The following is a 12,087-nucleotide window of genomic DNA, read 5'->3' as shown; positions in this document are numbered from 1 at the left end:
TGGCAAGTTAATTAAATCATTGTCTGAAAGTGGTTTCCAGGGACATATAAAATTAGCCAATACAAAAATGTTGCCTATTTGCTTTGGCTATGTGACATTTCTGTGCATATGTGTTTCAGTCCAAACCTATTGTGACGGTAGTTTGTCGCTATGATTTCTGCCATTATAAAGAATTTGTGAATCTAAATGTAACATAAGAACATACGTAAATAATATAAAGTTGTATTTTAGCAGTGTGGGGATGCAATGAATGAAACTTTAATGCCAGACACTTGATTTTCCCCTCTCCACTGAGTTCCCAATCTCAGCCACAATGCTCTGGCAATGTGTTGAGCTGAAGCTAAGTGCCTCACCATTTAAAATAAAGGGAAGGTGGACAGGGCATCTCCTCTGGACATTATGATATGCCTCCTGGTGGTGGACCAGGAACACCACTAGCAGTAGCTGGCAGCAGGCCAAGGCAGAAGGTGTGTGATATGTGTAATGTTCGTGGGACTGGAGTGAGGTTTTGCCGAGTTTAGTAAGAAATATGAGGCAAATACTGAGACAGCAGGATGTTGAACATAACGAAGTCTTCTTATTCTATTTTACTTTCACTTTCCCTTTCAGCTCCCTCTGCTGGCTCATGTGTGCATGGTAGCTCGAGTGAACAATATGTACAATGCAATTCTCAAAACACTACAGTCTGCAGTGATCAGCAAAGGGAGAAAGTTAAGGGGTGAAAGAAACAGGCAACGCGTATACCTTCAAAATTAAAAGATAGATTTTTCATGTGCTGCCATCATGCTGTTCAATGTGCCTCTCAATAATGAGCTATTGAAAATGTGATTAAAAGCAGAAACTAATCAAGACTATGTGGCAATAAAATGCCTTTCGTGACACAATGATTGGTCCAACATGCATTCAGTTCCATCTGGAAAAAAAAGTGATTTCAAACCAAATTTGGAAAAAAATGTTCATTAATCTTCAGCATATGTTGCTAATGCAGTGCATTTATACTTGCAGTAATTTGTTAAATACGTAAATTCTTTGCAGCTTCCATCAATCATGGCCTAAGTTTCTAAGTGTATCTATCGTGAATTAAAAAAAACAAAACGAGAAATGGAAAGAGTTCATGACCATTGCAGACAACCATAAATCCATTTGAATACTTTCATCTCACAAAAATTACTCCCATTGTCAGAAACTTGGGATATTAAATACAGAATGTATCCTTGAATAACCTATGTCTCCATTTCCAGCTGTAGTAGGTATGTTAGATATTCAAAAAGAACTATCCATGAAGCATGATAGTCGACTGGGATGTCAAGGAAGCAAAGGGACTTTTAGTTAGGCAAAAATTGCTTTAAAGAAAATCTACATGTTTTACTATAGATAATATACTGCATTCAATTAAAGGAGGCTAGTATCACATCTACCTGGACAAATAATTTCTGACAAGTCCATAAAATGCATAAGTTAATGCTCTATTCCCAATTGTTGCTAAGTTAGAGGCAATTTATTTTGAGAGAAATAATATAAATAGATCACAGTAATTTAGTTTTATTTTTGGTGATAAAGTGGAAGCTCATCTCGGGGTCAATCACAACACCAAGGTTGCAACAGTTTGGCTGAGTTTCAGACAGTTGCTGGGGAGAGGGATAGAATCAGTAGCCAGGGACACGAGTTTGTGATGGGGACCAATGACAATGACTTCAGCCTTCCCAAAACTTAATTGGAGGAAATTTCTTCTCATCCAATACTGCATGTCAGACAAGTAGAGTGACAAATTAGAGACAGTGGAGAGGTCAAGAGAGGTAGTGGTGGTGAGATAGAGTTGAGTGTCATCAGCATACATTTGGAACCTGAGATGTTTTCGGATGATCTCCCCGAGGAGCAACATGTGGATGAGAAATAGAAAGGACCAAGGATAGATCCTTAGGGGACACCAGAGGTTATGGTGCAGGAGAAGGAAGAGAAGCCATTGCAGGTAATTCTCTGTTTACAATTCGCTAGATAAAAATGGAACCATATAAGGGGACCTCATTCAGCTGGACGACGGAGGAGAGGTGGATGGTGTGGTCAACTGTGTTAAAGGCTGCAGTTAAGTTGAGAAAGATGAAAAGGGGTAGGTTATCATGGTTACAGTCACATGGAATGTCATTTGTTTAATTGATAAGCACTGATTCAGTATTGTGGCAGGGTCAGAAACCTGATTGGAGGGAATTAAACATGGAATTGTGGGGAAGTTTGGTACGGATTTGGGTAGTAACATATTCAAGGACTTTGGAGAGGAAAAAAGTTGAAGATGAGGTTGTAATTTGCAAGGTTAGAGGGATCAAGGATGGTATTTTTGAGGACAGGGTGATGATGTTTAAAATAAGCAATTTTACAAATAATCACTCATGGCTAGGTTACAGATAATACACATTTTCACAATAACTAGCATACTGCAAATGCCTAAAGGAAGCATCCAAAATTTTGATATGGGGAGAAGTTCTACTGTAGCCATTGCTTTTTTTACTATTGAGCACCAAGAAATCATACACTTCTGTGTGTATACCAAGTTGCTGAGCAATATTTTCTTTTTAAATGGAGTTCCATTAAAAGGAGCACTGATACTGAACCACCTGAATCTCAGCTCAGTCATTTGATTGAACAATTTAAAATTTAATACTTTATTGAATATTTGGAATTACAAATCTGTAACATCTTTCTGCTGTGGGCTTATAATATGGTAGCTAATGCTTAAACTCCCTTCGCACTGGATAAATGTTATATTCCAAGTCTACCGATAAGATAAATTGAGACTTATACATAGAAATACACAGAGCTATTTCCTATTGGCAACTACCCACCATGGGCTGAATCTTATTCGGATGGTGCGGGTCATGACGGTGGCATGAGTGACGTGCGGCCAGCTGAACACAATCATGCGGCAGCCAGCCAATTAACTGCCGGAAGGCGTGAGGCTCATCTAATTGACAAGTGGGTGGTCGGCAACGAGGTGCCAACACCTGAATGAAAGGTAGATGCTAGCACCATCTTTAAAGGGCCACCAGCCCTGCACACATTGCTGCCCTGTTGTTAAGGATTCCCTCAGCAATAGTGCTGAAGAGTCCTGTGGCAGCACTGAAGACCTAGGGAGCGGACCGGGAGGCTGCTGTCACCAAGAAGAGATCATCCCGCCTGACCAAGCAAGCCTGGGTGTGGATTGCAGAGGAGGTCAGCAGCCATGTGCTCATCCCCTGAACATGGATGTAGTCCTGCAAATGTGTCAATGACCTCCTTCGCTCCACCATGGTCAGTCCTCCATACTGCTCTCATCTTTGGGGCTTGCATATGGCTACGTGAGACAGTGCGCCAGTTTGGGAGGGAGTGAGAACCCAAGTGGTGGCAAATGGGTGTGGCAGCAGCATGGCTGCATCTTGGCAAGAGCCAGTTGTCTCTCTTTGCTGACCCACACCATGTCCTTGGAGAGTGAACATATGGAGGAGGCATTCATGAGCCCCCATCATGGGCCAAAGGGCTGCCAACTGCATATGTGTTGTGCTAGTCTTTGTGGGGAAACTAACAGTATTCCTCCCTCTGCTTGCAGGAGAAATGGGCCCACAATAATAAAGAAGGGGCCAAGACTGGTGGAGGCATCCCAGATATTCTTGCTCTGACCCGGCAGAGGAGGAGGTCCTAGAACTGGCTGGGTTGTAAGACAACCAAGCAATTGCTGATTGCGAAACAAGAGTGTCAACCCAAGAGAGTGAGTGCACGAGTAGTCCATCCAGGCCATGAGTGCTACCATGTCTCAGACATGTGCACGCGTGGCTTCCTGCATCGAGAGGCTGGCAACTCTCTTGGAGAGTCAGATCCAGTAGACGAGTCAGTGGATGCCAGAGATGCATGCAGACCAGCATGCCATTGCCTTGTCCATAAGCCATATGCAACAGTGGCAAGGCACGCAGGGAACAAGGCGCATGGAGTCTCCACAAGGTGCTTGTCCTTCTCAAGTGAGCCTTGAAAGGATTGGAGCAGCAGCTGCCTTCTGCTTCCGGAGCTTACTATCAGGGTGTTCCTGGTATGGTCAGTGACTCTTCAGTCCCTCTGCCAGTGACTGCAATGCCTCCAGTAGCCGCACCTCAGGATGCCAGGGCCCTCCAGGCCTCAAACAGCCAGAGGACGGCCACCAAGTCATTCCAGGCCACGGGGCAGCCCAATTAGCAGCCTGTCTTCACCTCAACTGCTATCACAGGGGGAGCACCTTGTAGGAGCACATGTAAGCATGTTAAGAGGAGCACCTAGATGCACTTGGGGTTCACGAGTGTTTAGGCTTTGTAAATGCTAAGGTTTTAGAAGGTTGCGTCAATCAATAAATTTTAGAGTCACTGCTGTAGGTTATCCTTTAACGTCTTGCTGCCTTGTTTGATGTCATCTACAGCCTTGCTCCCTCAATGGGCTGCTGGTGTTGGAGTAGGCCATATCTGGTCAACTCTTTAGCTTTGTCAGTGCGTGCTGTGAGCTTGGATTCTAGGTGATGGAGTGCGACATGAAGGAGGCGGAAGCAGGTCCACAAAAGGGTGAGTGTTTATTGCACTGCTTGTGCAACGTATCAGTGTCATAAGAAACGGGTATGTATGTGATTGTCCAGAGTCTCCCTTTCGTGACTGTCATTCCCTCTTGCCTCTGGTGTAAGAGGTTCCTCATCCGGTGTCGCCTGCTCAGCAGCCTCTTTCACATCCTCCTCAGTGGGGGAGGCGTGGTGATCAATTTTGTCCTCATTATTTAAGGCCTTCTCCCTTCTGCAATGTTAGGTTGTGCAGAGCACAGCAGACCCTCACAATACCCGAGACCCTTGCTGGGGCATACTGAAGTGCATCACAGGAGTGATCTAGGCACCTGAATCTTATCTTCAGCAGCCCAATGGCCTCGATGGTCATTGGGCGGACCCGTGGCAGGTGTTACACCTCTCGTCAGCTGCAGTGTGTGTGCTCCTCACAGGCCTGAGTAGCCATTTCTTCAATGGTCCCCAAGAATCCATGCGGAGGGTCTGAAAAGTTCTGGCACCTGGGAATGCCGGAGAACGTAGGCATCATGGTTGCTTCCCGGGTAGCCTGTGTTATGGTATATGAGTTGAACATGACTTGTTTGCTGTGCTCTACCTTTAGGACCCTGTGTGTGACTTGATGTGAGTCTATGTATATTGGCTCCCTCTAGTGGCTAGGACCACATACCTAGACAGACACAGAATTAAGATGGAAGCTTACACAGAGAAGCACATGTTAGAATGCTGAATCGTGTGCTATCGTTTTGGTGACAATCGAACGAAACACCGTGCATACACCTGAAGGGTCTGCTTTCGGCCATCACAAGCCATTGATGGAATAGAAGCTTTTCCTGTTGATGAAGGCTGCTGGCTGATCCATGGGAACCTTGATAGCCGCATACTTGCAGTTGATCAATCCCTGCACCTGGGGGAATTCAGCAATGGCCCCGAAGCCGATGGACCACGCCATCGGATTGTCCAGATCCATCCAGTAGTGCACATAGTTGCTGACCCTTTTGAACAGGGCATTGGTCACCCCTTTGACGCAGCAGTGGGCCACAGCCTGAGAGGACGCCACACGTGTCACCTGTGGATCCCTGGAAAGATCAGGACACTTAAAAGCTGAGTGCCATGGTGATCTTCAGGGCCACAGGCATTGGGTGTCCACTGAACCCTGCTGATCTCAGCTCATCCTGCAGCATGGTACGTAGATTAGCTCCCTGGCGCACCTCAGTCTGCACTGACACTTCCACTCGGACACCTAAAGATCGCGGAGCTGTGTACAGTAGTCTTTCTCCAGGGGATAGGCCCTTCATCACACAAGAGGCTGTTGGTGCCCTTTGCCCTCTGTGCCCTTCTCCGGCATGACCACCCAGAGCCTGGCCCTCTTGCTGCTCCTTCTGATCCTACTGTGGTCCTGTCGGTGCCTGGTCCTGCCTCTGTCTGTGCTGATCCTCCTCCTCAGGAAGGGCCATGAAGACTGGGTGGATCAGTCCAATGCCAGGTGATCCCTCTCCTCATATGTTTTTGTTGCTGCCCACCTCCCCCAAAACCTTCCCTTTGCTACTCCCTTGGGAGAAAGTGTCACTGCCCCTCTGTGTCCCTTGCACAATGCCCTCCACCTGTTGGTAATAGCACCTTCACAAGGCTTCTGCCACTGTCCAGCAATGGCCTCCAGTCCTCACTCTCCCCCTTCCAATGAATATTTCCTTTTAGAATGGCTGGCTGGCCATTCGTCCCATTTTTTTAATAGCAGATAGTCTGTTTTTTAGCCGGTCTGTCCAATGTCTGGTACTGGATGGCTTTATACCGGTTTGTAGAGTTAGGATGGAAGAATCATTTAAAGAGGCATGCACCTAATGTAATTTTGCAAAATACAGGAGACTAAAGGACAATGACTAGGCAGGAATACACTGCGATTCAGTTTGCTATTCTCATCAACATTTTCTGCTTGAAATTAATCTATTATACTCACAAGCACAGGTGGTTCTGGTGCATTTTTAGATGAGGCTTGTGGATTGGAGGCCCATGATGTCATCTCCATGCGTCATGACGTCATCTCCGTGCCTTTCCGCCCGCACCACAGCACTGCTGCTCTACTAGGTCTGGTATCCGATATTCTTGGCCTCTGGCAGTGGCCACCACTGAAGCCTCGCCTTATTGCTGCCACCTTTAACTGTTCAGGGCTCTGAAGGCCCGTGAATCCCATGTGCCATTCAGAAAATCCAAAGTGTGACATAAAATTCCTGTTAATTGTATGTAAATTCCAGTTAATTGTATGTAAATTCCTGTTAATTGCCTTCTAAACTACCTGAATTGATGTCACACCGCATCACTGTGAGAAGTCTGCCTTCCATCTTTTCTGCTGCTTGTAAAATTCTGAAGCGACATCGCGGCGTTGAACTTCTGTGCGAGTGCGTCCCGACTCCATTTTCAGTGTCCTCCCTCCCCCCCAACCACCCCCCACCCCCCGTCACCACTGATCCAACAGGCCTGGTAAAATCCCAGCCAGCATGTGCAAATAGTTCTAATCACATAGCCATCTTCTTCCTTTATCTCTTCATCCCCTTTTCATCATCCCCCTGTTCAATCTAATCTTGAATATTGACACCTTTCTCCCTCAACCAAGATCCTTGGAAGTGAATCCACAGCCTCAAATCTATCTGTGTAAAGAAATTTCCCCTGCCCTAGATTCTAAATCTCTTGCATCTAAACATGCATCTAAAGCCCCTTATTCTTAACTCTTCAACGACTTAAAACTAATGTAGACAAGTGTTCATACTAAGTTGAACCAGCTCCCTAGGCCCTATGCTCTGGGCTTCTTTCCCAAAACCCTTCTATCTCCATCTCCTCCTTTAAGACTTTTTCAAAAAGCCACTTTTTCTGTGAAGTGCCTTGGGACATTTTCTACATTAAAAGCATGATGTAAATAAAATAGCTGTTAGTTTCAGTTGTGCAACTATCAATGAATGGGGATGCTGCAACTGAATTATCTTCCAAATAGAGACAAAATAGGGCAAAAGTGCAATAGAACAATTAATGCTAAGCTATCATTCCAATTCGCTCTTTATCGAAGCTTTGAATACTGAAACTGACAGTTCATTAGTCTCAACAGAAACATGCGAATGTTCTTATCCTTAATTTATTTCAATGGAAATGAATGGATCCATCCGTATGCAGCAACTTGCTTGCTAGACTCAACCTTAAGAGGGGCTGCCTTTATTGCCCAGTATTAAACAGCACCTTGCTGCTGGAATATATACTATTTATCTTTATTGTAAAAGCACTTTCACAGTAGTTTGTACTGTTCTTCATTATAAATCAACTATGTTGACTTGCAGCTATACAGAAATGGCCAAAGTACCCAGGACGATAAATAAATCTATTTTAAGTTATTAAGCTAAAGATATGGAAAATATAAAAGTGTAATTGACTGTCCCACTGAAAACAGCACTTGACAGGTATGCATGGGCATCTGAGGCAGACGGGCTGAAAAAAATTTATGGCAATGGGATGATCTTTTACTTAGTTACGACACTTTATGGCTGTATTTACTCAAATTGACACTGCCTTGGCCTTTCTCCAGGCTTAAAAACATGCCAGAATACATTCCTACAGCACAGATTTGGAAGAGGTGGATAAAAAAAAACTACTAAATGGGTTTAAGCAAAAATTTCTTTAAAAGCTACAATGGAAACTGGATACAATTGCATTTTATTTGCCAAAAAATACATTAACCCTCTGGCAAAATACCTCATGCAATCAATGAGACAGCTGAAAGAATGGTTTTGAATTGGATTGATTTAGAGCTAGTGTAGCTTACAAGCACAAAATCTTAGAGAAAGACCAGGCAGCACCAAGTTGAACATTCATAAGGGTGCTGTAACTGAGCAGAAGATCAGAAAGTAGTATATGTCCTACATGCAAGAACAGAAAAGCATCTCTTTACGAGTGAGGTGGCTTCTTTGATTCCTGGCTGAGACTGACAGTAGTTCCACGCTTAAATATTTAATGATGACCATGTTTATCTCAGAGTAACTATTGTCAAGAAACCTCATAAACCCATTTCAAATAATTTGTATGCTTATATCTTATGGTTCAATTTCAGGACCACTGCAAAAGTCACAACATTAAAAATTGCTTTCAGTTTATATATGGAGTTAGTGATCAAAAGTAAACAGAGGAATTGTAGGAATAATGGGAAAATGTTGATGGGCAAATCAGGAAAGGCATCTGGGAGTCATGGCAGGTGACATCAAGCCAATTTCCAGCTGCTGTCAAAAAAAGGAAATGGGGCATTAAGTTGTATAAAAACTTAAGGAGCAGGGCCAAAATGGATTTTTTTTTTGTAGAAGCTTAACCAGCTACTGTAGAGCTTTGCTCAGGCCAAACCTGGAATACTGGGTACAGTTCTGGAACCCACAATACAGGAAGGATGTAGCTAAGCTGGGAAAGGTGCAGAGAAGGGCCACTATAATGATTAAGGGACAAGAGAATAAATCATATAAGAATAGGCTCACAGAATTGGGACTCTCTTCAATGAAGAAGAGAACGCTGAGAGAGGAAATGAAAGAAATACTCATTAATAAAGAGTATGGATATTTGAGTTGGTATGAGATAGCAGAACAAGGGAATGTGAATAAAATCTAAAAAGATGGGACGTGTAGAAAGCATTAAATCATTGAGAGGATAGTGAGTTTTTTGAATAGCATACCTGGGAAAGTTGGAGGGACAAGTAGCCTCGATCTCTTCAAGGTCCTAGTGGACAAAGTAGATAGAAGAGAAACACATCATCAATTACAAGTACTAGAACAGCAGCAAGGTGGACTATGACCTCTGGCCTTTTCAACCTTTAAATATTCTGTTTCTTTGCTCGTTCACCTTCTTCAAAAAGAAACATTATTAAATATTTACTAGGCAGTAAGAGTTCAGGATAGTAGGTGGGTGGCCATCCGGAAGAGTAGAAAGAGGCAGGAAGTGCAGGGGTCTTTGGGGTGTGAGCCATTCTCAAACAGGTATCAGCGTTGGAGACTGTTGAGAGTGATGCTACCCTGAAGGAGTGCAATCTAGACCATGAAACCAATGGGCAAGAGAACGTACAGGATGGAGCAGCAAAATGTAGAAACACAGTTTTAATGAGATTCCATAGTCAGGGTCAGACAGGCATTTCTGTAACTGCCATCAAGTCCCGCAAGGTGTTTTGCCTCCCTGGTGCCAGGGTAAAGGACATGATGGAGAGGGTGCAGGATATTCTACAAGGGGGAGAAGTTGTGATACACGTTGGGTATCAGCGACTAAGAAAGAGCAGAAATTGAGGTCCTACGGTTAGGTTTTCAGGAGCTAGTGAGGGAGTTAAAGAGTAGCACCTCAAAGGTAGTAATCTCTGGATTAATCCTAGTGCCATGCGCTAGCTAGAGTAGAAATAAGAAGATAGAGAGGATCAATGCGAGACTTGAAGCATGGTGCAGGAGGGAGGGCTTCAGATTCTTCGGGCATTATGACCAGTTCTGGGGCAGAAGGCACCTATTCAAAAGGGACGGTTGCACCTCAATAGGACTGGGACCAATGTCCTTGTGGGGGGGGTTCACTAGTGTGTTTGGGGAGGGTTTAAACTAAATTGGCAGGGGGATGGGCACCAGCATATAGAAGTAGAAAAGAGGAATAAGTGCATAATATGAGAGTGTTGGATAGTACTAGAGAAGGCAATAGTTCCATATTAGATTGTAGTAGACTGAGAAGGGCTACAAAGAATGCAAAGAAAGGATTAAAATCTTCTTTGGCCTCCTTGTCTCGAGAGACAATGGGTAAGAGCCTGGAGGTGGCCAGTGGTTTGTGAAGCAAAGAAAGGATTAAAATACATGTATGTAAATATGCAAAGTGTGGTGGATAGGGTTGGTGAGCTACAAGCACAATAGCAGTATGGAAATATGATGTTGCAAAAACAGAAACGTGGCTTAAAAATTGCAAGGACTGGGCGCTTAATAGACAAGGATATAAAGTGTTCAGAAAAGATAGAGAAGGGAAAAAGGGAGGTGGGTTGGCAATGCTGATTTGGGAAGACATTGTAGTGTTGGAAAGAGGGAATGTCCTTGAGGGGCAGGGACAGAATCCATTTGGTTAGAGTTAGGAAGCAAAAAGGGTATGATCACGCTACTAGGAATATTCTATAGGCATCCAGATAGTGAGAGAGATAGAGGAGCAAATCTGCAGGGAAATCACAGAGATGTGCAAGAACTATAGGATGGTGATATTGGGCAACTTTAATCACTGAAATATCGATTGGGATAATGTGAAAGTAAAGGGAAAGAAGGGTGATGAATTTCTGAAATGTGTTCAGGAGAACTTCCTTGATCAGTATGTTCCCAGCCCAACTAGGAGACATTGCTGGACCTGGTGCTGGGAAATGGGATGGGCCAAGTGGATCAAATGTCTGTGGGGGAGCACTTGGGTAAAGTTTCGACTCGTAATGCAGAAAAGCAAGGAACGATATAAGGTAGAACAGCTAGTTTGGAAGAGGGCTAATTTCATTTTGATGAAAGAGGACATAAGGGGGCTACAAAGGGATATAGCTAGGTTAAGTGAGTGGGCAAAAACCTGGCAAATGGAGTATAATGTGGGAAAGTGGGAAATTGTCCACTTTGGCAGGAAGAAAAATAGAAGCATATTATCTAAATGGTGAGAGATTACAGATCTCTGAGGCACAGAGAGATCTGGGTGTCCTAGTGCATGAATCACAAAAGGTCAGTATGCAGGTACAGCACGTAATTAGGAAAGCTAATAGAGTGTTATCGTTTATCGCGAGGGGAATTGAATACAAAAGTAGGGAGGTTATGTTTCAGTTATACAGGGCATTGGTGAGACCGCATCTGGAGTATTGTGTACAGTACTGGTCTCCTTATTTAAGGAAGGATGTAAATGCGTTGGAGGCAGTACAGAGAAGGTTTACTGGACTAATGGGGGAAAAGTCACCTAGCCCGGATGGCTTGCATCCCAGGTTGCTAAAGGAAGTCGGGGTGGAGATAGTAGAAGGGCTTTGCATAATCTTCCAATCTTCCCTAGATATGGGGTAGGTGCCAGAGGACTGGAGAATGGCAAATGTGACACGCTTATTCAAGAAAGGTTGTAAGGACAGTCCTAGAAACTACAGGCCAGTTCGTTTAACATCAGTGGTGGGTAAGGTTTTAGACACAGGGAAAAACTCAACAGGCATTTGGAGAGGTTTGAGTTAATTAAGGAGAGCCAGCATAGATTTCATAGTGAGATACAGCACTGAAACAGACCCTTCGGCCCACCGAGTCTGTGCTGACCACCAACCACCCACCCATTTATACCAGTCCTACATTAATCCCATATTCCCTACCCTATCCCTACCTTCCCTCAATTCTCCTACCACCTACCTACACTAGGGGCAATTTACAATGGCAAATTTACCTGTCAACTTGCAAGTCTTTGGCTGTGGGAGGAAACCGGAGCACCCGGCGGAAACCCACACGGTCACAGGGAGAACTTGCAAACTCCGCACAGGCAGTAGCCAGAATCAAACCCGGGTCACTGGAGCTGTGAGGCTACAG

The 12,087-nt window shown here is 44.2% G+C and overlaps 1 protein-coding gene across 1 annotated transcript in view; it reads right to left on the bottom strand.

Annotated features, from left to right (window-relative positions):
• Nucleotides 1–6,491: 6,491 nt before the first annotated feature.
• LOC137375842 (biorientation of chromosomes in cell division protein 1-like) overlaps nt 6,492–12,087 on the bottom strand; it is a 64,123-nt gene continuing 58,527 nt past the window's right edge. The window contains exons 6-7 of the transcript XR_010976074.1: nt 9,231–9,274; nt 6,492–6,762 (exon numbers count right to left, since the gene is read on the bottom strand). The gene's annotated coding sequence lies outside the window, so the exon portion shown is untranslated. The remainder of the gene's footprint in view (nt 6,763–9,230; nt 9,275–12,087) is intronic.

Source organism: Heterodontus francisci, chromosome 12 (genome assembly GCF_036365525.1).
Source record: "Heterodontus francisci isolate sHetFra1 chromosome 12, sHetFra1.hap1, whole genome shotgun sequence".
Taxonomy (NCBI): domain Eukaryota; kingdom Metazoa; phylum Chordata; class Chondrichthyes; order Heterodontiformes; family Heterodontidae; genus Heterodontus; species Heterodontus francisci.
Note: the sequence above shows the minus strand (reverse complement) of the source record. Positions and strands in the feature narration are given on the sequence as shown.